This window comes from Tachypleus tridentatus, chromosome 6 (genome assembly GCF_004210375.1).
Source record: "Tachypleus tridentatus isolate NWPU-2018 chromosome 6, ASM421037v1, whole genome shotgun sequence".
Taxonomy (NCBI): Eukaryota; Metazoa; Arthropoda; class Merostomata; order Xiphosura; family Limulidae; genus Tachypleus; species Tachypleus tridentatus.
The window spans coordinates 82,698,081-82,725,534 of NC_134830.1; the positions used below are offsets into that span (position 1 = coordinate 82,698,081).

At 32.6% G+C, this 27,454-nt stretch overlaps 1 protein-coding gene across 1 annotated transcript in view; it reads right to left on the reverse strand.

The window, feature by feature from the left end:
• LOC143251652 (rap guanine nucleotide exchange factor 4-like) overlaps nucleotides 1-27,454 on the reverse strand; it is a 249,897-nt gene that overhangs the window by 188,622 nt on the left and 33,821 nt on the right. The window contains exons 2-3 of the mRNA XM_076502913.1: nucleotides 8,728-8,852; nucleotides 5,945-5,971 (exon numbers count right to left, since the gene is read on the reverse strand). The gene's annotated coding sequence lies outside the window, so the exon portion shown is untranslated. The remainder of the gene's footprint in view (nucleotides 1-5,944; nucleotides 5,972-8,727; nucleotides 8,853-27,454) is intronic.

Genomic DNA, 27,454 nt, shown 5'->3' on the forward strand with positions numbered 1-27,454 from the left:
AACTGTAGCAGTTTTAGGGATTATCCCGAAATTTGATTTCCACAACAAGAGATTTGAGGACCTAATATTTTAAAGAATAAATGAGTGGTATGTTGGGGCAGGATAAAAGAGATAATACACGTAATTTAAACTGAAATAAAAATAAATCACTTTATGTAGAGACGAAAATAAAAATAAAAATGTCTGAATGTTAAGCGAAAGTCGACTGCATTATGTTATGAAATCAACAAAAATAAGACACTACAGTTAACTACAGCTAGATTAAAGACAGCGTTAATTAAAAAAGGAAAAACAACAGAAAGACAAAACATGCATAAAAAGCAGAATAATTGTAACAAAGGTATTGTAAAGGAAATTATCCACGTTTTCACTGTCCGTGCAACATACTTATTGAGGTGTTACTCTTGACTTGGACCAACGCTTATCATTCTTGTTGGATTTTCTTTCTTTCTTCTTCTTAAATAGTGTTTTTGTACAGCACATTTTTTAAAATTATATTTATGACATGTGCCAAGATAAGCTTTCTTTGATCAAATATTGAAAGCAACCGGGAAACAAAATTATTGAACCCACCCACTGGCGCAGCAGTATGTCTGCAGATATACAACACTGGAAATCACGTTTCTAAACTATTGTAGGCAGAGTACAGATGGTGTTTGTGTTTCATTGCAAACAGTTTTTTTTGTTTTTGAATTTCGCACAAAGCTCCTCGAGGGCTATCTGTGCTAGCCGTCCCTAATTTAGCAGTGTAAGACGAGAGGGAAGGCAGCTAGTCGTCACCACCCACCGCCAACTCTTGGGCTACTCTTTTACCAACGAATAGTGGAATTGACCATCACATTATAACGCTCCACAGCTGAAAGGGTGAGCATGTTTGGCGCGATGGGGATGAGAACCCGCGACCCTCAGATTACGAGTCGCACGCCTTAACGCGCTTGGCCATGCCGGGCCTCATTGCAAACAACTAAACGTTTAAAAATTGTTCTCTTAAGATTAAATTCGTACGTAACATTAGCTTGTTGTTGTAAAATGACAAAATTTGTTTTCATAAATTAATATAGTGGGACTTAAAATTTCACTTAACGTAGAAGAGCTTTCTTCGCGAAATACGTGTTACAGATAGCAATGCCTACAAATTATATCACAGTAAACCGAGTCTGTTTGTTTTTAAGCCAATACGAAAAAGAAGATAAGTGTTGCAATAAGAGATATCTCAAATAAATAACCACGAAATAATAGATATATCAAACCCTCTAGTTTAGTAAATACCTTCTCAGTAATTCAAAACCTTTAAAGTTGCCGTAAGCATCATTTTAATTGCTTGGATATTACCAGTAAATAGAATTATATAAATAAATTATCATAAAATATTATGATGCGATTAAGAAGATGTAACGTTAAGTTTGTGAATACGAAATTTAAATTATCGCTTGTCAATGTTTAACAACTTTTCCTGGAATTAATTTCTCATAAACTTTTTGTTTGTTTGTTTTTTTGGAATTTCGCACAAAGCTACTCGAGGGCTATTTGTGCTAGCCGTCCCTAATTTAGCAGTGTAAGACTAGAGGGAAGGCAGCTAGTCATCACCACCCACCGCCAACTCTTGGGCTACTCTTTTACCAACGAATAGTGGGATTAACCGTCAATTATACGCCCCCACGGCTGGGAGGGCAAGCATGTTTAGCGCGACTCGGGCGCGAACCCGCGAATTACGAGTCGCACGCCTTACGCGCTTGGCCATGCCAGGCCTCTCATAAACTTCTAAACCATATACGTAATCACAAAATATCATTTGTGTAGGGGTGAAAGCATTAAGCCGTTTTTCCAACAAGTTCACTTTAACTCTTCTGTGTAGAAATTGATCATACATAGAGTCTCACAAAATTAATAAGCAATTTGTGTGTTGGTGAAAAACACCCAGGACACAAATATAAGTACAAAAAAAAAAAAAAAAAAGAAGAAACTGTAAAACAAATTATCTTTAAGGTCCGAAGTTATTGAGATTGTATACGTAAACTTTGTTTCCAAGCAAAAAGTTCTTGCGTAATTTTTCTTTTCTTAGCCTAGTTACATAAGAAACCAGATATTAAATAGGAAAAAAAAAGCACAACAACTTTGTAACATACGGAAATAATATTAAAATTGGTAAAAATACCTATAACATACACATGTATGTTCATATACATATTTTATGACACAATTTGTAATGGGATTGCACTTTCTTTCTTGCTCATTTTATTAAGTAAAACTAAATAAAAAACAAATCACTGATGCGCAAACTGTTCTATTTTAAGTAGAAACAATGCAACTTTGTCGATTAAATTTGTAAAGGTAACAGAGTTTCTCTACATAAAAATTTAATTACTTTCAAATTACTCAAACCTTTCGCTCATGCAGTATTAAGGTTATATCAAGAAAATGATTTGGATTGTTTTTTTGGTTTAACTTCTGAGAATGCTGACAGATTTCAATTGCCAATGTTTGAGTTTTCTACATTAAAATAATTTTGAATATACAAATCAGCAAGCCACATAACAAACAAACACGATATGAAGACGTGATATTGGCGTTTAGTATTAATGTGATGCTACTAAAAAATGTATCGCTTTTGGGAAAAGTGTGTAACCGCACTTCCAATGCAAAATATTCACACACTAAGTTTATTATAATTTGTTCCAATGGGAAGTTTAATTTTCTAATAGATGTATGCTTCATATATCTAAAAGCTTTAGAAACAAAGGAATATTGATCCGTTTTGTAGCTCCAGAACCATGCACAAAGAAACCTGCGACTGTTCGTATTCCAGTCCCTGTAAACAAGGCGCGGCATTTCGTTACAGTTGAAAGTCCACGAACATAAAAGTTAGTGATTAAAACTATTCACATGCCTCAGGCAACAGCAACTGAATAATCAAAAAGTATCTTGATTGGAACACAGCACAAATCATGTGTTCCATCGTCTATTGTTCAACCATGGTATGTCTCAAGCAGTTGGAGAATGAACTGACACTTATGATACTCCATTCGAAAATATGTACCAGTCAGCTCGTTGGACACAGCAACAATTGATTTCTGAACAAGTAGACTGATAAAACTGGTAATGGAAAACTCGTCCTTGTAGATTAGAAAGCTTATGGAAAGCACTCATAAAGGAATGGTGTGCTTTGTATATGAATATTAAAAATTAGTCATTTCCAATGGAAACTTCTGCACAAAACTATGGTCTAGGTACATTGTCTTCATATAGAACACGACCGGGCGTAGTATCAATGGCTGATACGTGATGAGACTAGAAGAAATCATTTATAACATACTTAACCTTCATTGACATTAAACATGTGCTGATAATGGATGTTGACTATTTATTAGATGACCATTCATTTAATTGCCATGTATCAATATAATATGAATTATTTTTTTTAAATAACGATTATTCAAAGAACATTTAATTTTAACGTAACTGAATATTAAAACAAAGATTATAAATAAAGATTATTCAAAGAACATTTATTTCAACGTAACTGAATATTAAAACAGTTTTCCCATACTCCATCCTGCCATGAAAAGGTTTTGAAGTTTGAGTTAAGATGTGGTAGAAAATGTACATTTATTTCGCTTAACTCTTTTGATTACGTTTTATTTTTTATTATTCAGGAACCCCCGCAACTTTTGCTTATGTGATTGTATTAAATTGAATAATAAAGTAAGAATTATTTCCTACATTTTATAATTAGGGCTTTCTTTTTAACACTGCTTTAACTGAATAGGCACCCAAAATTTCGCATAACTTAATTTTAAGTCTTTCAGGATCGTGTGTTTATTGGCTGACACTTTAATCAAAAGCTGATTGGACAGAAAGTAGACGATTGCCGAACCTTTTGTGAAAACCGAATCCACAAATATCGGCATTCAATAAGTCGACTGATCTTATATTAACAAAGCAAGGTTGATACAGGAAAAGAAATTGGCTTGTAAGTACAAAGTGAGTATGTGCGATACTTGTGGGAAATGCTCTCAATGTCAGTGTATATAAAACGATCCAAACCCAGAAGTAAAAATGACGCAAAAAGCAGGTGGGAAACAGCCGCAGAGCAAATTAAAGGCACGTAGAAAGGAGAAAAGAAGGATAGATTACGCTATTCTATTAGAGAAGGATGAAGATGAAATGTCTAGCGATACTTCTGAGGGTCCAAGAACTCAAGTGTGAAGCAAGATGTTCAAGGTGTTGTTATAGTATTCCAACAAGGTGTAGGAACAATGTATATTCAATTTAGCAGTTCTTTGGTATCTAATCCACAGTGATAAACCTTCTAAATGAAGAAGCTTAAGGTAAGGCAAAGTTTTAGTGTTCTTAACAAGAAAAATCGATTGTTTACGTTCTTCATAACTGTATTATATGCACCATGTTATTCACAGGCAATCCAGATGATTTCATGAACGTGACTGAAAACGACATTTAAGAAATGGTAAAAATTATTTTCATATACCAACGATGCACAACAGACTCTGCCATAGAAATGTATTTAGAAAAAACTTATGCTTGTACTGCTATATTAATCGATGACATTCAAAAAAGTTGAAGAGTTGAGAACAAGTTTTTCAAACAACTAGATAACACTTTAGTCAACTGAAGTATGGGTTTCATGTAGAAACTACAATACAATCCGAAGGTCAAGGGTTCGAATCTCTGTCACACCAAACATGCTCGTCCTTTCAGCCGTGGAGAAGTTATATTGTGACGATTAATCTCATTATTCTTTGTTCAAAGAATAGTCCAAGAGTTAGCAGTGGGTGGTAATGACTAGCTGCCTTCCCTCTAGTCTTATACTAAATTAGGGATGGCTAGCGCAGATAGCTCTCCTGTAGCTTTGCGCGAAATTCAAAACAAACCAAACCAAACCCACAGTACGAGGCCGGGCATGGCCAAGCGCGTAAGGCGTGCGACTCGCAATCCGAGGGTCGCGGGTTCGTGCCCGCGTCGCACTAAACATGCTCGCCCTCCCAGCCATGGGGGTGTATAATGTGACGGTCAATCCCACTATTCGTTGGTAAAAGAGTAGCCCAAGAGTTGGCGGTGGGTGGTGATGACTAGCTGCCTTCCCTCTAGTCTTACACTGCTAAATTAGGGACGGCTAGCACAGTTTATTATACAGTTTACTACTGTATAATATAGGAGTCAAAAACTTACTAAGGTATATAGTAATAAACTTAGCAGATGTACGTGTAGTGTTAACTTATCCGCTCGGCTTCTTGGCTAAGATCAAGCATAGTTTGTGTTCTTAGCTATTTGAACTAAAACTTTCAACTTGAAAACGAGAAAAATAGAATTTTAGCTCATTCCAAAATAACACTATATATTAAAGTCGGCCATATAGCCCAAATCCTGAACACGGAAGCATTGTTAGAAATATAATTAGAAGTGACCAAATCGATAAAATTGCAACAGTAGTTTCATAGACCACAAAACACTAGATTTTAAGTCAAAATTATTATTTCTTACGTTAGTAATAAATTAAATGAATGATAACACAACTAGAAGAAATCATTTATAAAATAAGCTATAATCCTTTATAATGAATATAATAGAAAGGCGATTACCATATACTTGTGCAATTTATTTTTTAAACTACATTCTACGTATTAATTAATGTTTCGCATGAAATTCACTTAAGAACTGATTAGATGCAGTAACACTAAATTTAAGAAAGAAAACTAAGGTTACAGAAAGTTGTCTTTGCAACCGCAGTCTTTTGTGTTGCGCTAAATAAATGGTTATTTGCTATATATCAGTATAATTACTGATTAAAATGAAAGTTTACCACTAAACCTGGTTTGAACTAACACAGAAAAGGCAAATTCTTGAAGAAATGTATAGAAATTTCACTACTTTCTATTATTAATGTTAGTCAATTTTAAATATTTTCGGAAATCAAAACAGTACTTACTTATGCCCCTTCTGAAATTCTTGATTTCTGAAATAAAAAAAATATTGTTCATACTCAAAATTTAAAAGATTTAAGAAACATTGACATTTAAAATAAGTAAAAAATAAATTTTGATTTAAGAAACATTGACATTTAAAATAAGTAAAAAATAAATTTATTATGACAATAAATATTTATTACTCGAATGACCAATTATGATATACTATGCGGATCGGCAAATCCTCAATCATGTATGTAGAAATTGCAAACACAGCTCTTGCAAATAATGCATATAAATACTTTATGAAGTGCTTCTCAGCAGGGAAGATGGTTTACACAGTGGTAATAAAATCAGAATTAAAGTAAATGGTAGGGTGAATGAATATTATTAATTATACAACAAGTTGAAGAGCAAAAGTCATCAGTTGACATTTATTCTAGTTCTAGTGTCAGTACGGCTGGTATGGGTATTATAACCTTTATTAAATAAAGTAGAAACAACGTTTCGACTTTTTTAGATTCATCTACGCGTTAACTTGTTAAATTAATATGCTCTGTGAAAAACCGACACAAAACTAAGTAAAACAATACTGAAGATCTTTTTTTAATTCTTCAAACAAATTCACGTTGAAGAAATTTTTCAATCTGAATACATTTTTGGTTACAGATAAGCTAGCTGATAGAAAAGTAAATATCCAGCAAGTTGATATCACTGACACATTTTAACAGTAAACGTCACGTTATATAATCTAGATAGCACTATTGTGAATAAAGTAACAGAATGTTGATCCCCCTGCTACTGACATCATAATGCTGCTAAGGATAGTGTCACAAAATAAACTGAAGTATGTTTGGTGAATTCTAGGGTAAGCTGCTCCAGGTTGTACTTCTAAGTGATAAGTGCATGCAGTTGTGAATAAAAAGAAGAAAGGTCAAGAAAACTCTATACATTAAATTAAAGAGAAGAACTAGTCAACCATGTTCAGGTTCAGAAAATTAAATATAAAAAAGTTTTTTCTGGACTAGAGAACATTTTTCTTGTGTGTTTTGAAGTGATGTTTTTGTTTTAGATATACAATGGGCTATCTACAGTCTCTTTAGTCTATCTACAGCGAGAATAGAACCCCGGATTTCAGCGTTTGAAATCAGTAAACTTACCACCGACGCACCATGATTGCAATTAGCTTCTCTATTTTCTATTTCCAGCTCCTGACAATGTAGCTGTAAAGCAAATAAATCATTGCATGAAGAAGAGAACCTTAGCAGTCGAAAAATATCACGAAAGGTTAGATCTCGTTCTTATACAGTATTTCAGACCATTAGAAGAAACGAAGAAACATTATCAGCTGTGGATCACTCCAGATTTGGACACCAAAAAAAAATTTTTTTGTCAAGAAATTAATCTGTCTAGAAACTTCCTATCAAACCTAAGACTAACTTCTCTAACATTGCCTCGTGAGAGGAAAGAGAGTTGTCTTGTGGATCCGACGTTGAAAACAGTGTGATGTAATTTAGGAAAATACAAAACACATTTCCCATGGAAAAGCATCGTTAAACAAGGTTGTTATAAACCAAAGTTCAAGATAATTGAACTTTTGATCAAATTGAGTTAATATCTCTGAAATGATTAATCTAATTTTTGTATTTCACCATAAATGTTTCCGTAAAACTTCGTTAGAAAAAAGATGTCAGTTTGCACGTTAGTAACGTTTAAACATTCCACACATGAGATGCTATTGGGCTTCATTTGGTTCGAAAAGTGATGTCGCTTACATTATGTTACTTGAACCAAGAATGCCTCCACCAATGAGAGAATTGTTTTCAGATAATGAATATTTATTCTAGGATAATCACATTCCATGCCATTAGGCAAAAATCTTTAACAAGAATCATGTATTGAGAACAGACCGATTAGCGTAACTACTTAGTTTAAACACAACAATGAGTTTGTAACTAAGAGAGAAACGTTATGTTAGTAGGTTCCATCTGAAAAATAAGCGTGAATTAATTAATTCAGTAATTGCGAGAAGTCTTGCAAAAGCTGTTGTTAGTGTACAAAAGATGAGACATCTTTACAGTCCCTGTTTATATTAAATTTTCATGAAACTATGTGTTTTGACTCGTAACTGATATCAACTTCACGAATGATTTTTTGCATAAACATTTTTCGGAAAAATTGACTATATTTTTGTAAATAAAATTTTATGAGAAGTCAAAAATAATGGAAATAAGTGACTTATGACAGCCACTGTAGTTTTCGTATTCGTTTAAAAGAAATAGTTACTCGTTGAATTATTTAAATTTAAATAATGAGCGTGAATGACAAACATAACTTTGAGGAAAATATGAACACTTATTGCGTGAGCCACTTTATTGCTTAGATTTCCAAATTCTTTTGTTTTAATACGTGAAATTAAATTAATCCAATTAAGACTTCAAATAATTTTTATGTGTGTCATTGCAAAGCACTAGTTATTTCAACAGAAATATCTCTGGAGACGTTCCTAGAAACGTCAGGTTGTTTGTGAAGAATTTATTGTTAGGATAAGAAAACAGAAAAAAGTCGATTCTTTGAGTCTCATATCCATAAAGCAAAAAAAAAAAAGAGAAGCATACTGCAGTTATGCCCCAAAGAACTATGAGAATATTAAAGTAACTTTTTGTAATAGTGGGTGTGGGTGTTTTTCGTATAGCAAAGCCACAAGGGGCTATCTGCTCAGCCCACCGATTTTGTAATAGAAGTTATAAAATTGTTAATATTATAGTGAATGAATTTTAAAATGATCTCAAAGCAAAACGCTTACCATAAATTAACCTTTACAATTAGTAGCCCTCCACTAGTACAGCGGTAAGTCTATGGATTTACAACATTAATAGCAGCGGTTTGATTCCCCGCGGTGCGCTCAGCAGATAGGCCGATGTGGTTTGGCTGTAAAAAAAAACACTTATTATTAGTGGTAATTTATTTGGAACTAAATGAAAAAAATAACATCCGCACCAACCTTCATTTTAACACAATTGTAGAACTTAATTTCATTCATACAATGGTTTTAGCCTGTCTTGTAAGTTAGCATAATTCACTGCAGAACATTTCTTAGGTTGAAGGGGCTAGAATAAAATTGATTTTGTAGCAGTGCCATGACTTTTTAGATGCGTGTAAGAAATCTCGTAAACATCACGGGCATGTCTATATTTCCTTTGTATGGTTCACCTTTTAGTGAAGGCCTTTTCTTTCGCTATAATTAGAAATATTAAATGATGTCTTTCCATTTCTTTGTGTAAATGGAAAACTGGCAAACTTACGAATAAGGCCCGGCATGGCCAGGTGGTTAAGGCACTCGACTCGTAATCGGAGAGTCTCAGGTTTGGATCCCCGTCACAAACAGGTTTGCATTTTTAGCCGTGGAGGCGTTATAATGTGACGGTCAATCCAAATATTAGCTGGTAAAAGAGTATCCCAAGAGTTGGCGATGGATGGTGATGTACTAGTTGCCTTCCCTCTAATATTGTACTGCTAAATTAGGGACGGCTAGCGCAACTAGCTCTCAAGACGCTTTGCGTGAAATTCAAGACAAACCAAAACGTAGGAATAACGATGTGCTAGTAACCCTAACTAGAGAAATAAATAAAACCAGATTTACAAAACTGAAGAAAAAATAGAATTCGAAACTTAAATCACTTGCAATATTATAGCCTAGAAATATTTTTGTTGAAAAACGGATTATACTTCTATTACCTAGTATCATTATTTTCATTTCATGGTACTTGCTTTGATTTTATTCCCTTTAAAACAAACAAGATGTATTGTGTTGCGAAGTTAAATCATTAAGCTTCACTCTTTCGTAATAAACATAAGTATGTAAGATAATACAAGCACTTGGCAGATTGGACATAAAACTTGCAGCTTGAAAAAATCCCTAATTAAATATATTTTGTGTTATTTATGGAATATGTTAATACATTTACTTTTTAGATCAGAGTATAATTTCATATTAAAAACATACATTATCATAACCTTCTGTATAAGTATAATAATAAAACACGATTAATCTTTTTTAATCATTTAAATCAAATAATTCATTTATCTATAAACACAGAACTTTGTCAGGATAGGTAACACATCCAGGTAACACTCCTGATGAAAAAAGGACTAATGCTCAGTACCTTGGAAGAGACTGGGCCTCACCAAGTATAACCCCATAGATAGTCATGCTCCTTAAACATAGAAATGGTGGTGAAAATAGAGATGAAGTTGGGTCCCCTGTTTCCGTACCTTTCTCTCCATGTAACAGGGAAGAAGAGTCAATTATTACGGTAAAAACAACTAATAAGGTTAGTTACCCAAATACATCAGGAAGGCAGTATAAAATGGAGAACCAGAGGTCAGACCCTAAGAATGTATGAGCTGTACATTTTCATTCATGTGTTTCATTTCTTGTATCATATTGTCAATTTTTCCAACTTGGTGTATAGCTCGCACCTTTTCACCCTGTCCCTATGGTGATCATGTATTAGTTTACTTAAGAGGAGAGAAACACATCAATGACATAGGAATTTTGACGAAGAAGACAAAATTGGCCATACTGGCCAATATCGGAACGAGTTATTATGTCAAAATTAAATTGTTAATATCAATATCATACAGATATAGACCAACAAGTGACCACTTTGTTGAGAAAGTGGAAACATTCTTTGATGAAGTGAATCAAGCTATGGAATATGTAAAGTGCAGAGAAGTTGTGTCAAGTTGGGAATGAAGATCATCTAGACATTGTGAAAAAATACGCTTCGGTAGCAGAAATGACAGAAGACAATCATGGTAGTTTTCTAAAGAGCGTAACATGATGACTAACCACATGGTTCCAACATCCAAAACGTAGAATGTACACTTGGAAAAATTCCCGGAGATATATGCAGGAAACAAACGAATTTCTTTGTGATAAATCAGAAATTTATAAAAAGCATGAAACAAGTTCGTACTTATCAAGAAACTGGTGTGGGCTTTGATCATAATCAGTCATAGTCAAAATGAAGAATAAATTGAAAACGTTAGCGAAGCGAGGTGTAAATGGCGAGCTAGACAAAGTACTGATAATGAAATAACTGCACACAAAAGGTATAGTGTGGTCTTAAAGAAAATTGTTCTAAAGAAGCAAATGTGAAGAGAAAATCATGGATGACAGATTAAATACTGCACATGATGGAAGTCATAAATATACGTAAAACAGAACGGTAGAAATTACTAGATAAAGAAATCACTAACAAGTTTAAAGAGATCAGGGAATATGAAGAGATGAAAGTTCTGAACAAAGAGCTCAAAAAATTGCATGAAAAGATAAAAGTATTGACTAACATGAGAAGATCCAAAAGTGGAAACAACTATGTATGTAATAAAAATGGAAAGATGTTGTTTGTTCCAGAAGAAATTACTAACAGATGAGTCAAGTATGTGAATGAACTCTATTACGAAGAGAGAGGATAGCCACTTAAAACTAAGAACCAAGAATGAAGGGCTATTATGAAGCTAGAAGTAGAAAATGCAATTTAGAATATAAAAAGTGGCAAACCAAGTGGAAATGTTAAAACACTTGATGATGCAGGACTAAAGAAAGTTGCAGAGTTGTGTAACCTTGTTTATGAGTCTGGTTACATTCCATTTAAAATGAATGATTCGATATTTGTTAGGATACCAAATAAAGCAAAAGTCACAACCTGTTCAGATTACAAAACACTAAGTGATGAGTAGCATACTGAAGGTCACATTTAAAATACTACAGATAAATTGATGAACAATTGAAGAAGAAATAGATGAGGTGTAAAGTGTATTTATAACAGGAAAAGGAAAAAGGGAAGGAATCTTTAATTTAGGAACAATAAACAGAAAGGTACTTGGACAGTGGGAAAGATGTATATGTGCACTTCATTGATTATGAAAAAGTATTGACAGGTTCGAGCATGAAAAATCGATAGAATGCTTTAAAAGCCTAGATGTAGGCGGCAAAGATATGCAGTTGATATGAAACCTGGATTGAAACCAGAAAGAAAACAAAGACCAAAGAGATATTATCACCGGATATACGAATTAATAGGAGTAGGCCAGGGATGTATTCTCTCCCAATGTCTATATAATTTATATAAAAAACAACTTTCGCAGCATTGCGAATAGTAAGAGTATTATGATTGGTAGCATGGTGGTAAACAATTTAAAATATGTTGATGTTATTGTACTGATGGGTGAAGCAGAACAAGACTCACAACGTATTTTGAATGATGTAAATAATACAAGGAAGAAATGTAGAATTAAAATTAATTCTCAGAACTCAATGAGTATGCTGATGAGTAGACATGATAATTAACCAGAAATTCATATAAAAATGTAAGAAAAAGACATAAGAATTAGAAAACTTTATATGCTTGGATCACACCATAATAGGTGATGGAAAATGTGAAGTTGAAATAGTGAAGTGAACCGAGGTGGCAATAGGTGCCTATTGTTGTATGAAACACGTTTGAGATCAAAGAGCTTAAGTGTAAAGGCAAGGAAGAGAATCATAAAGTGCTATACGTAGTAAATTCTGTTATGTGATTGTGAAATATGGACCTTGACACAAGCATTGGTTAACAAACTGAAATCATTTGAGATGTGAGTGCACAAAAAGATGAAAATATCCTGGGAAAACAAAGTAACAAATGAAAAAGTTTTCAGATGGTAAATGTAAAAATATGTTGTGCCAACCATCATGAAGAGGAAAACAAGCATATTTTGGCCATATTATGAGACGAAAAAACATCCAGCAAGTACTACTAGAAGGTCAAATAAATGGTAACCGATAATGGAGAAGATCAAGAACAGAGTGTATATGGATAATTAATATTAGAGTGGTCTGAAGTAGCAAAATATGAAGACCTGGTGAAAAAATCACAGAAAAGACAGAAGGATTGTCCCAGTCAACCTCCCTGACGAAGACGACACGTGATGATGAAGGTGAAATAGGGTATTTTTCATTTTTGCTACTACCACGAAAACTTTGAAAAACTTTCCTGTTATGATTTTTTCATATAAAATTATTTCCGTTAAACCAGTTTTGAAAGGTTTTTACGAGCTTATTTCTTATATTTGATATGTATGTATATAAAGAATCAATGTTGCAATTTATCAGGATTATAATAAATGACAGTTATTTATTTAGAACACACTTCATTAAGTTTTTAAGGGACGTAATATAATTTAGAGAAAATGTTTATTTTTTTTTGTGAATTGATTCTATATATAAAAGGCAAATTTTATTTTTACAATTCCTTAATATTATAGATACCATAGATTATGGTGTAAAATGTTATGAAAGCTTAAGGTTAATTTATCTGAACACACAGATGTATTTTAACTCTTTCCTACAGTCCGTGTTCTTCATACTGCTAAAGTCTCCGTCGTAAAGCAGATGTTTTTTCATAAAATGTCCAGGTACGAGGACAACAGATTCTCAGTATCCGTTTCAATAGTCCAATCGCTGTATATATCTTGGTATAAGATAATGTTGATATTGGTTTCGTTCTCTATTTGCATAAAGTAGGTGACTCGTGATGACGAGAAAACCACTTGGAGCAAAAATATATCTCAAGACGGCTGGTATAGGCATTAAAACTTTTATTAAAGTAAGGTAGAGAACAACCTTTCGACCTTTTTAGGTCATATTAAGGTTTCACAAAAAACGTTTGCAACTGACCCTTGCCGGGCACCTGTCTTAGATACGGGAGCGTAAAGGTAAATATGTAAATTATTACGTATCATTTCCTAAATGAAGCAACTTTTTGTAGCATCACACTAACTACATGTATGAACAAAAACGTGTCAAAATGTAGTTATGATATAGTCTGTGTCACCAAGATTTTATACTGACTGTGGCTGTCACATGTCTTTGCCATTTCCGTATTCAAAATCATTTCTATATAACGTATTCAACTTTCCATATATACGAAATTTCAAAATAAAAGCCTACTATAAGTGAGATTTCTTTTGAAAAACTCCCAATAATTAGAAACGTTTTTAATCTACTGAATAACTTGCTGTCGCAATGGATTAAATGCAAGATCGATCGATCTCTATAGAATATCCATTGTTTTATTTTTATTATATTATATAAAGATTTACTATAAGTTTATCTTTAAGAACTTAAATGAAAGGACACTGAACCAAATTTGGTAATTAAACGACAAGTTTTACTCCATAGTATAATTAATAGTATCTAATGCATCGTAGGAATTATTAGTCTTATGCATCTGAATAACGAAGTAAGATACTTCCGTTTCTTATTTATGCATTATTTCGTGTCACTTAAATGTTATACTGTGTTCTTATTCTTATGTATTCTCATGGAATAGTCCTTAAGCCTTGTACTGCAACGTAAATAATGTATTTAGTGAGTGGAACCATGCGATAGAATACGTAGTTAATCTACACGGGCACTTCAATTAACTACTCCCCAATATTCACTTTACTCTTGTCACTTCAAACAACGTCCACATTTCCTGTTTTGGACACTGCTACTATTAAAAGATGGAAAATTCACACATCTCTAAACACAAAAAGTTATAAGAACCAACAATTCTACATAAAAAAAAAAAGAGTTATTATTGCTCAACTACTTATTATACACAGAATTCACTAAGACACAAAAACACTATGTAAAAAAGACTAAGTGTAAACAAATACTTCTATGAAACGATTACCCAAATACATACGTGACAAATATTTAACTATTGTAAGAAAAAGCAAGAAAGATATAGTGAAGAAACATAGTCGACCTACAAGAAAGCCATAGGGTGTTAACAGTCTCCCGCAGCATAAGTAATTTATACATAAAGCAAGTATGACTTTAAAACAGCTTTTTATTCGATCCACTTTCATGTCCATTACACAGTGTAAAAACTTCTCTGACAAGAAAGTATTTAACAAGGAATATCATATTCCAATTAAAATGCATAAAAGTCTCTACGTTGGAGAAATTGGTCTGTCTTTCCATAAACATATTAAAGAAAACACTTGGGACGTAAACAAAGCGGGAGGAAGAAAAATAGCAGTAACTGAACATTATATTTTGTTCAATATTCAACATTATATTTTGTTCAATATTCAACGACAACCGGCGATTTCTTAAACAGAAAAATTAAAGAACCACTTCTTTTGAAAAACGTATAAAGTCACTATAAACCAACAATTACCAGATATAATAAATCCCGTCTCTTAAATCTCACTTCTTTTCTCGCAGATAATTTAAACAGGCCTGACATGACCTGATGCTTAGGAAGTTTGACTCGCAATGTGTAGGTGCAGAATCGAATCTCCATCTTCGAACATGCTCGTCCTTTCAACCATGTGGGCATCATTATGTGGCGTTCAATCCCACTAGTCGTTGATGAAAGAGTAACCTAAGAGTTAATGGGTTTTTACTAATCACCTTCCATCTAGCCCTTTTCTGCTAAATTAGGGACGGATATCTGAAAAGGAGATGGGCGCCACTAAGTGAAACATACCTATAATGTCCCAAAGGTTTTAAGTGGCCTCAGTAATTCACGTGTCATGAGTTTTTTTTTATAATAGGAATAATCACATGGATGATATTCACTTGTGTGTGGTTTAATTCTTAGAATACAACGGTCTTAAATATGAGTGACAAACCTCATTACAAAAACTTAATGCTCCTGATTAAAGCATACAGTCGAATGGATGAACAAATCAGAAAAACAGCTTAAGATTCTCTGGAGTTTACTAACGTTTGATTTATTTATAGTTATATTTATTTATAATTACGCTACTGCTCTTCAATTAATAAGAATTACATAAAAATGTAAATACAAATGTAGCATCATCATCATCACCATATAATCTTTACTAACAGCAAATATTGAATCATTATCATAGTTTGACATTGCTAGGTATACCACATGCAAATAAATTGTATATAAATTAGAGTGAAAGCGCCTCCTTACCTGTCTGATGAACAGTGAAGGTAGTTCATGAAGTCTTAATTGTCTAGTCCTAGGTGTAAATGTATATTTTTCAAGAGTGTAACTATTAATGGTATAAAATAAAGGTAAACTTATCTTTTCGAGATATTTTATTTAAGACAGAAATTCTTATAACTTACTGTTTTTATACATAAACACATTAGGAGTAGAAAGACTGATTATAGTCACATTAAAATATACGTTTCAACTAAATAAGTGTGCAATTGATAATAACCCTGTTTAAATGTTACAGTAGGTTACTCTTCTAGAAGATGACATAACTGGTGTAAAATAACGTTATCGAATTCTTACTCTATATCTGATGTGTTTTGACATAAAGGGTGGCCTGTAATTAATGAAATTTAACGATTTTTTTCTAGTTTTGAATGTTGCAACAGCAGTGAAAATCATTTTGACTGTACCAGTTACTGTGACGAGAAAAGAAAGTACTTTCTCAAAGCTGAAAGTGAAATTTCGTATGACTCAGGAGTAGCTGACTTAAGTATAAAGAGTAAACATGTATCTGATTAGATGTGAAAATCTTTTAAATAGAATTTGCTCAAGAAAAAAGTGAAACATAACTCTAATTTTTGGTAAAATAGGTTTCATTGTGCAATAGGGTGAACTGTTCTCCAGTACAACAGCAGTGAGCAAGCAAAAATTATTCAGTTCTTTAGTGATTAGACAGACGAGGACTATTTCACTGAAAACAATTTCAATCAACAGGTGAGACAATGACTTTATATATTTTTTTTATTTCAGGGGAAAGAAAAGTTTGGTTTCATAGTGAACGAGAATAAATAAATATGAAAAGGAGTTAAAATATTTTGTTCGAGTAACAGTTATTAATTTTGGTTAAAAGTCAAAAACGAGGCAATTAAAATAGGATAAACCTAACTCTGCGTTGAGTAGCAGGTGAGAAGGTTGAAAAACAACAAACGGAAAACATATATAAAAATAAAACTATGTGTCTAAGAGGTTTATTGGTACCTCATTAAATCGTCTGTCACATGAGAAAAACTTCGCCTTCACTAATAAACGTAATTCCCTATCACCAAATTTAGAGGGGTGGGGCCGTCATTTAATGTTATACCATTGTTAATATATTGATAAAATATATAATTAAAGACAAAATTAACATTATTCAGACAATTATTCCGAAATATTTAAACGGTTTAAACTGAATATTTCATTCTATCTTAAAAGTAGTGTAACTAAGTCTGAATTCAGAAACATTCATCATTTAAAACACAAGTAAGCACTGATACTATATCAAATAACAATAACATTTCTTATAAAGTAGCCGCATTTGTGTTGTTTTGTTATACAGGAGCAAAACTCTTTCTTGTCATTATTAAAGACAAAGAATATTAGCAGGTAAAGTAGAGCCCTGATACAAAGTTGAACAAATGAAAGACACAACTGGAGAATGCCTAGTTTATGCATTTTTGGTAATCCATAAAAATCTTGCAGTAACACATTTAAGATTAAGTAGTTTATTTCATTATATTTTAATGCAGTAAGATCTTAAATGTTTTGTTTTAGTCTTCATATTGTTGTATTTAATTGTTTTTTATTTGTTTTGGCAGAATTGCTTTATTAATTCGTTTTGCATTAATTAAGCGGTCTTTGTATAATATAATATTTTTATTACATTAAGAAATTTTTATGGTGAAAAATATTCAAAAAGTAAGCGATAGTTAAATAATCTGAAGATTGGACTGTTGTATGAAAAATGTTACAGTAAAAGAAGTAAATCTTTGGAGTATAATGAAATGGTAAGAAACTTTGATGTATACTGTACTATGATAAAAAGATAAATGGTCAACCTATTTTTGAAAAATTTTACTCAAAGTCAGATAGCTTTTCTTAACAGAGGTCTTGATTTTGTGTAAATCATGTTACAACTGCTGAAATCTGCGTTTTAGTAGAAACCACAGGAAAAACGCAAGAAGTGGAAAGTATTAAAAGAGGTATTGAAGAGGCTAATGAGATGTAAATTTAAATTAAAATCCATTTATTTATTTAGGTGGGTATTTTCTTCAGTCTTAAAATTTGTACAAATAAACAGCACAAAAGCATGTGAACGTTTCTGACTAAAAATAGTTTATTTTTTGTTCACAATTAAGTACAAAGCTACAGAATGAACTATCTGCGCAACTAAAAAAGTAGAAGAAATGAGAAAAAAGAAAGCTGGATATGCAAAATTGAATTAGTTGAAAGAAAACCTTATAACTTATAACATTAAGTATCGTGAGGCAAAAATAAGTGTAATAAAATGTGACGTATTTACTATCCTATTCTATTTTAATATTGATGTTTGTTAAAATATATTAAGAAATGTTCATAAGTTATACTGTTAAATGTGTATTGCGAAATTCCTGCCTATCTATTTAAGTTGTAAAAAATTCTCGAGTGCATAAATGAACAACATATATTTAACTTAAACACTGGTGTGTCACTTATATTGTTGCATAATTTGAAATAAAGAAACGCTTCTCACTCATAATATAATGAACTCGACGTTAACATAACGTTAAATATAACATATATAACTATAATAGCCACAAGCAGTGAAACGAAAATGCTATAAAATCATACAGAATTAATAAATATTTAACAACGTAAGCATTATTTCATTATTGTTAAACACAATGCTACATAAATTGTTGTCTGTGCTGATCCCATCACAAGTATCAAATCTCTATTTTTAGCATTAGAAACCTTGAAAATTGCCATTGAGGGGGAAAAAATACAATCTAAGAATACAATTATACGTATATATTGTCTTACAAATAATTTATTGATTTTATATAGTTTGAAAGAAATACGTTTCTATGCTTATTAAAACATTTTCGTTAAACAATAAAGTGATATTTCACCCTATTTGGTTCTAACATTAGGAGACAATTTTAAAATACTTTGGGAAAAGTGAGATTATGTTCAGAGAAAATATCATATAAGGAGCGCGCGCGCGCGCGTGTGTTTTATTCTAGTTTTGGTCTTCGATTTCAGATGTAATTTTTCTTTTCATATTAACTTCAGTACACCCATTTTTATCCTTGTCTGATAATGGGGATATTGCTTGAGGTCATGTATCTGTGAGCATAACAGTCTTTTAAAAATTTTACCTAGTCATGTTTAATTTAGCACAAAAGTTTAGTGTCTGAGAAAAAAAAAGATGAATGGTTAATGTAGCTTAAAAGTCAAAACTATACTGAAGACGAAACACTTTCCTTATAATGGTAAAATATTTTGCTCCTGAAAAAACTAATACCTAGATATGTGTTTCTCAGGGTGAGAAACCGTTTGAATGTATATTTTAGGTGGGTTTTTGTGAAATTCAAAACCATTGCTGGGCAAGGGTTAAATTTTATGTGTGCCTTTGTAGCTATAATTGGTATGTCTTATTTTTTTTGTTTTGCAGTTACATGTTCTGTCAAAAATAACACCAAAAAGTTTAATAGAATCACTGGATTAATATATTCATCGCCAAAACGAATTCTTGTATTTTTGAAAGAAATTGTTTACAAAAGTAGTTTAGAATTAATTATACCTATAAATTACAGAAAAATTCATTAAAACTAATGAATATATGGCTAGAGATAACTGGGTATAAAATATCTAGTACAATAAGTCGTTAGCATATTTTTTAACTTTAATAGCATAAGTATTTTTGCAGGAACAGGAGATGTGATTATGTATAGCATAAATAAAAGACTAAAAGCAACGCCTTAATTAAAATTTTTTCGACTTCAAATAAAACTATCGTCAATGTAGTCGGACTAAAAGTAAAGTAAAACAAGTTACTCTAAATATCAGTCCTATATACTGTTTCAGAAGTAAAATATATTAGCTCGCTTGTCTAAGAATACCTACAACTAAAGCATATCGGAAAAGACGAAAAGGTATCTCTGCTCTGGTACCAAGCCTTAATGATACCTTTTCGTCGTCACCTATCTGCTTGTATAACCATAACTATCAGTCCTCGGGTGTTAGTATGGTAAGTATTTTTAATTCAGCTTAATTTTACAGTGTGTACAATTTTGTTATTATAAAACAAACCGTTTACAAGCGAGAATGATCTTTCAAGGTTTAAAAATTCACAAAACAGCTAAAAGAGACAGAAAAAATATCAGATAAAAAACGTTTCACCACTTTAAAGTAGCATCATCAGGTGCTTAGCATAACTAAACACGAAAATTAAATACACCCATTGGTAATGTCAAAAACATAATCTTGAACTTGGCAGAAGTATAAACCTACTCTTTGTGTTTTATATAATTTTGCATTCCTTCTATAAAACAGTTTCTTTTATTTTACCTTTATTAATATGAAGCTCTTGAGAACATAATTTGAACAACTTTATTTTCTTTACAATATTCTGTATCCTTAAAATGTTGATAGATATGACAGAGTGTGCTTATGTTCTGCTATTGTAGTACTTTAATTCTTACTAGTCTCCCTTATATAGAGGTTATTACAATCCTTACGTTCTACACTGTAAACTACTTTTTCTCAACTATATACATAGTTGATTTAACTGTATCTTAGGATTTTATTCAACTTGTACACTGGTAAAAAATATTTACCTACAATTGGAAGTTTATAAAACCTTTCTACAGGGTATTCGGAAAGTCACTGTGCAATTTTGTAATCATATTTTATTCAGTCTATTTCGAGCGAGCAACTGATGGCGGTGTTTAGAAACAAAATAAGAAGGATCCAGACCTGTATTGATGCCAACGAGGATCACTTTCAACATTGTTTATAATTGTCATTCATATTTACCTCCTGTATTCTACATTGAAACATATCTGTTAATAAATATATAAGTGCACAGTGACTTTCCGAACACCCTGTATTTCTTTCCACAGTCTTTAAGTCGTATTTAATAATCTAAGGAATTACAAAACAAACAAAATCATCAATGATTTTTCTACCAATCTATCAATTTTTAAGAATTTTCTAACCACACTGGTAGAATAATCATTCCTGTTCACCAGTAAATTTTCACACAAAACATTTCCTTATACAGCTATACTTTTGAACAGCTGCTATTTTTGTTATTGCCAATAACGTTTTGTGATCCGAAATTTTTAAACCTGTGAAGAGCTGACCACCAAGTTAAATAAATATCAGCATGCGTTTCCTTTCAAAATATTTTCGTTGTAAAAGCATTAACGCTACTAACCATGAAAAAAAGACAGATAACTCAAATCATTTCATAGGTAACATTAAAGCTAAGCTGTAATGAATTTAAAAAATACTAGAAACTTATCTCTTTGTCCAGAAATACAGCAAATGTATCAATTGCCTGGCAAAAAAGCGTAACCATAGATTAACTGCACTTTTAAAGCTTTACAATCAAGCATGTTCATAAAGATGTTAGTCTAAACATGTGTCAACGGAATTCCCATACTTATTTTTTCAACTTGATTTTAAAATTCCTCATTAGATTGAAATAAAGTTTGTGTTGTTCTAAAGACTGAAGTTTCAGTTGTTTTCTGAACTTTGTATTCTGAAATTTTGTAGTATGTGGGATACCTTCAGCATCTATATCTATACATGTATTGAGCTTTTAAAGTTCGAAATGGATAGTTTTGTTTTCCGATTTTTACTGCATCCAAAGTTATTGTAATTGCTTAGTCATTACTGTGACATACTAGTTTTTAGTAATTTGAATCAAAACAAATTCAATGATCGTATCATGAACAACCAAGTTACAAATTGTAGTATTCAAAATAATAATCATATGTGGAAGTTAGAAACAAACTAAATAAAAAATGTAGGTTTAAAATATTTAGTTAGGTTTGTTTCTTGTTAAGCACAAAACTACTCAAGGGGTTATATGTGCTCTGTCCATCACGAGTATCGAAACCCAGTTGTCGTAAGCCTGCAGACTTACTGCTGAGCTACTAGGAGCGTAGTAAAACGACTTATCTGAAACATTCTTGTGAAGACTAATAAGAAGGAATGCATTTGTATAAAGTTAGAAAAGAAAATGTGGGAAAATTAACGAGAAAAAAAGGAATTTACCGACTCTTTCCTATATTTCTTTTACCAACGCGAACTCAATAACAAATATTGACCATTTAAACTAGAAGTATGCTTACAAACCAATACACTACTCAAAGTTATTAATGTCGAATCCATTATCATATAGCAGATCACTGCCATTGTTAAATAAAGCTAAAACTAATATTCATAATTAGATATCAATAACTTTAACAAATTTTATAGAAAACATAATTTAAAGAAGTGTAAGAAATGAACTAAATAAATATTGTGAAAGACATAATGTTATTAATAAGATTTCTTCTCTTAATGCATTCGAATCCCGGATTTTAGCATTGTAAGTCTGTAATTTAACACTGATCTATCGCTGTCCAACAAAACTTATCAGATAACCAACCATCCAGTCACAACGGCTGAAATAATAGTTAATGGATTTAATCATAAGAAAGATATAGCTGGTGTTGTTTTTTTTTATATTGGAAAAGCCCATGGTCGGGCTTGACGTAACATATTGACTACCAGTTAACTAGTGTTTGTATCAAAATGTATGGCAATTAAAACCCTAACTCAGAGTATGTTCTACAGTAATTTCATTTTGCTCAAAATACAGAGTTAAGAAAGGACTTATAATGAAGCCCAAAACTTCATCGTCTCATAAAGAAGGATAACAGCTTAATGTTCCCAGAAACCTGAGTTAAACGAGCCATAGTTTTATTCGTGAAACAATTTTGTTGTACAATACGTTTAAAAATAAATAGTATTGAAATGTTCACGTGCACAATAAATAAAAAACTTTCATAATATGGGTGTCGCCAAAAGTATGTGAACACCCGACCATCACACTCAAATGTGCTTGTTAAACATCTCATTCCAAAACTATAAGTGTTAATATGGAGTTAGTCCTTCCTTTTGCTGGTTTAATAACCTCCACTCTTCTGGGAAGGTTTTTCACTACACTTTGGAATATGGCTGCTGGGATTCGTTCCTATTCAGCAACAAAAGTATTAGTATGGTCGGTCACTGATGTCGGGCGAGAAGGCCTGGCTCGCAGTCGGCATTCCACCTCATCCCAAAGGTGTTGGATGTTGAGGTCAGGGCTCTATGCAGGCCAGTCAAGATCTTACACATAAATCTCGGCAAATCAAGTCTTTATGGATCTCTTTGTGCACAGGAGTATTGTCACGCTGAAACAAAACAGGGCTTCCCCAAATTGTTGCCATAAAGTTGGAATCACAAAATTCTCTAGAATGGCATTTTATGCAGTAGCATTAAGATTTTCTTTCATTAAAACTAAAGAGCCTAGCTCAAACAATGAAAAACAGCTTCAGACCATTGTTTCTTTTCCACAAAACGTTACAGATAGCACTAGGCATTCAGAAACATAGCGTACTTCTGGCATCCGCCAAATCCAGATTCGTCCGTCAGACTACCAGATAGTGAAGCGTGAGTCGTCACTCCAGAGAACGCGTTTCCACTGCTCCATGTAAGGTATAGTGATCTTAGGCTTGTGTGTGGCTGTTCGGCCATGGAAACACATTTCGTGAAGCTCCCGAACAGTTCTTGTTCTGACGTTGATTCGAGAGGCAGTTTGGAACTCGGTAGTGAGTGTTGCAACTGTGGACAGATGATGTTCACACGCAATGCGCTTTAATACTTGGTAGTCCCGTTTTGTGAGCTTGTGTGGCCTGCTGCTTCAAGACTAAGCTGTTGTTGATCTTAAACGTTTCCACTTTACAATAACAGCACTTACAGTTGAGCGGTGCAGCTCTAGCAAGGCAGAAATTTGACGAATTGACCTGCTGAAAAGATGGCATCCTGTGACAGTGCTACGTTAAAAGTCACTGAGCTCTCCAATTCGACTCATTCTTCTGCCAGTGCTTGTCTATGGATATTATATGGCTGTGTGCTTGATTTTATGCACCTATGAGCAATGATTTTGGTGAAACAGCCGAACCCATTAATTAGAAAGGGCGTCCACGTACTTTTGGCCATGAAGTTTAAGTGCCCCAATAAACTACACATATGTATCTTGCTCTGTGCTTTGGAGCCATGAGAACATAAATGTTGGTGAAAGCCAAGTATTTGATCTCACAAGAAAACCCAAAATGTTGAATTCCAGGATTCCCTCTAATCTATCCCATCATAATCAGAAACAGCTGCTTTGCACGAAAAGCACCCGAGTGGCTTTGCACGAAATTCAAAGAAACACTGTCAAGTAACGCATACCGTATTTTCCCACAAGAGAAAGTATTTAAGGAGTCGTATTTTGAAAGAAAACATTTTGAAGTTTCCTGTTGTCTTCAGATTAATGTTTTGAAAATGACTTGCGTTTCTCGTTATTGAGGTTATTTTTCCTGTACTAATTCGTATTTATAAACAATTAAGATAATTCACACGATAAAATTGTATTTTATATATATAACTAAGCAGCATAAGTGTGTATTTAACTTGCTATGCTAACTGAATTAAATAGTCTTGGCTAATATTATTGCCAACAGAGCAGTAAACACTTCTGTCAGAAATCTGTAGAAAAAATTGTAATTCACAATTTCATTTCTCATAACAAAAAAAACCTTATCACATCATACACAATTACAACATATAACAAACTATTATTAAAACTAACGTCTGTAACATTATATCAGTTTATCTTAACCGTTTAGTACTTGGTTGATCCACCTCGTATTTTAATAACTTCCACAAGGCGACGTGACATGCTGTGATTGATGTGATCTACAATGATTTTATTCCAAGTTATCACTAGAAGGCGCAACAACTTAGCTATAATAGCTAAGTTACGGCGTTGTCTTCCTGAAACACAAAGTTATTGCCAAACCTTGTCTAGTATATGGAAGAAATGTCGTTTTCTTGCGGTGTCTTTAAAAGGCGACATTATAGTTTCCTCGAAAGATATAAAAAACAGTTTTCCATATTTATAATAGCTGCCCAAATACGTAATTCACCACCACCTGCGGGAAAAGCAGTCTTCTCTTCTTCCCTCATCTGTCTTCCAGGCAAACAACAAGCATGACAAGTACCATCAGCTTTAAAAAGTGGCGGAAACCAAACTCATCCGGAAAGATAACATGTCACAAATATCCTAACTGTCTTGCCTAAATAATACGGTAATGGTGGCGAATTTTGGTAAATATGTTTATAAATAGCCCCTCTTGAAATATAATCTTGTTTGGTCAGCCTACTTTTCACTGTTCTTCTGGGTAGATTGAAATGATTGTTTTCATTTTATTTTTATCGTAAGGTGTTGCAAGTTTAACTTTGACGTGTCAACCTAATTAAAACACGGTCATGTCTGGCAGTAGTTTTCGGAGTTTACTTGAAAGAAGAGTTTCCTATAGTAAGACGATATTAAGATTTTTTATACAGTAAACTTGGGGTACAGTAGTTCTGGCAATGTCCGTTTGTTTCATACTATTTCTGAACAGTAGAACAATTTGATGCTCTATTACTTCTGGTGAGTGATGGGCCGTGACTGTATACCAAATATAGAGAATATTCCTGAACAAAATACTGACCTGTTTTGATAAATACAAAACACATTTGTTTTGACTAACAAATGCTCAAAATAACTTATACAAACCAGAATAACAATATGTACATGTTTCTTCAATCATATGCTACCTTTTTCGTTACTACCCAGTAACTCCATGCGTGTATACAATAACATCAGTATAAAACAGTATACAAACTCTCTAGTTAAGAACGTACTTAAGACAGTATTTTGATGTTTTTCTGGAGTTCAGAATTTTTCTTGTGATGTTTCTAACAATAAAAAAGTTGTAAGGTATGTAAGCAGATATTTCCCTAACATTGTTTTCCAGCCTAGTAATTATGACTAATTAAGCAATACAAAGCTCCTGCACTGAATTTCTACATAAGAATAAAACATCATGTCAAAATCCAAAATTTATAGCACCGTTTCTACGAATCACGAATATAGAAAATGTTGTCCATGTTATCCCCCTTTTCTTACATATCTCTGAAATCACATGACAACGAATTCAAAATTCCGAACATTTAAACTGCTCAAAAGACTTTTAGACGCCAGCATTCATATAAATTAAAAGATCGTAGAAAATCCTATGAGGTCTGAGATTGACCTCGCTATCATTTCCTTAACAATACAATGTTAAGCAGTAGTGAGTAATCCTGGTCATTACACTGATCAGGTTCAACAATAGAAGACGTAGTTTCAAGAGCAACAATGGACATGTAGATCATTCTTAAAGTGTGTGGTTAACCATCTGCGACTCAGAACAATGTGAATAATGAAGAAGCACTATACAGTCGTACCTCAAAGTTTACTCAAGTGCAAGTAAAAAATATATATGCAATAGAATGCGAATCGCATTATGTATGTTACATTCACCAAAAGATGGAAAAAATTCCAAATAAAAATTGTCCAAAATATTAATTCAACGTCTTGATATTATAATATAATATTAAGAAAAAAATATTAGCATAGAGTTTTAAAAACCTGAAAATTTGAATTATTAAATAGCTCTGATCAAGTATTTTTATTCCAGAATTTTGTTATGCTTGTTTTCGTGCAGTCATACAAAGATGAAAGGAAGCGAGTTAGAGTGAAAATCATAAGACATTGTTATAAATCGTCTGCTTTAGCTAAAACAATAAAAATTGAACATTTGTCAAGGACGAATTAGTGTAATTCTTTCCTTCAACCACGAATTTGTAAATTGAAGTCATTGAAAAAGTTACATATACAAGTTCAGAAAGTTTTTTTCAATGAGTTGATGTTTTTGTTTCTAGGAAAATAATGAAATCTGACAAGAGAACCGAGTACTTATTCTGTGTTAAAATATTTATTTCCAAAGAACTGTGGAACGGAGAATATTTTATATGTTTAAGGACTTCATTAATCAACCCAGCATGACCTTAAAACTTTCATGGTCGACTGTACTCCCAAAGAACAGTATTAAAAAGATTGTCTTTTCCTGGTTAGAGAAAACTTGATGTAATGAAACATTATTTCAAGTCTAATCCGATCTTGGTAGATTGGACGTTTGAAGTAAAATGCATTAAAGGGATGCCAAGCAAAACCCTGAAAGAGTACTATCCACACTGTTTGACGGAATAAAGACGACTTTTATTTAATCTTCTGTACACACAAAGTCAAAGCCTTCTGCTTTAGCTATATCAAAGTGAGTCATTCTAATGAAAACGAAAACGAAACGGAAAAATTATAAATCTGTCAGCTAAAAATTACTATTTTAGAGATTATACCTGAACACTTTAATGTAATGTTATAAAACAAAGTTTAAGAAAGTACTTTAATTGAATAACTATACTGCACAATTTGTGTAGTTATTCAATTAAAGTACTTTTCAGTATTTCCAGCAAATTCACGATAGTTATGTCTGCCTCTAAGGTATGTAATTATGGTTACTTGAAACCTAAACATACGTTGAAAAATTTTGAAATAGTATTTTAATGAAGCTAAATAGTAAAATAAGTAAAAGTTACAAGGTA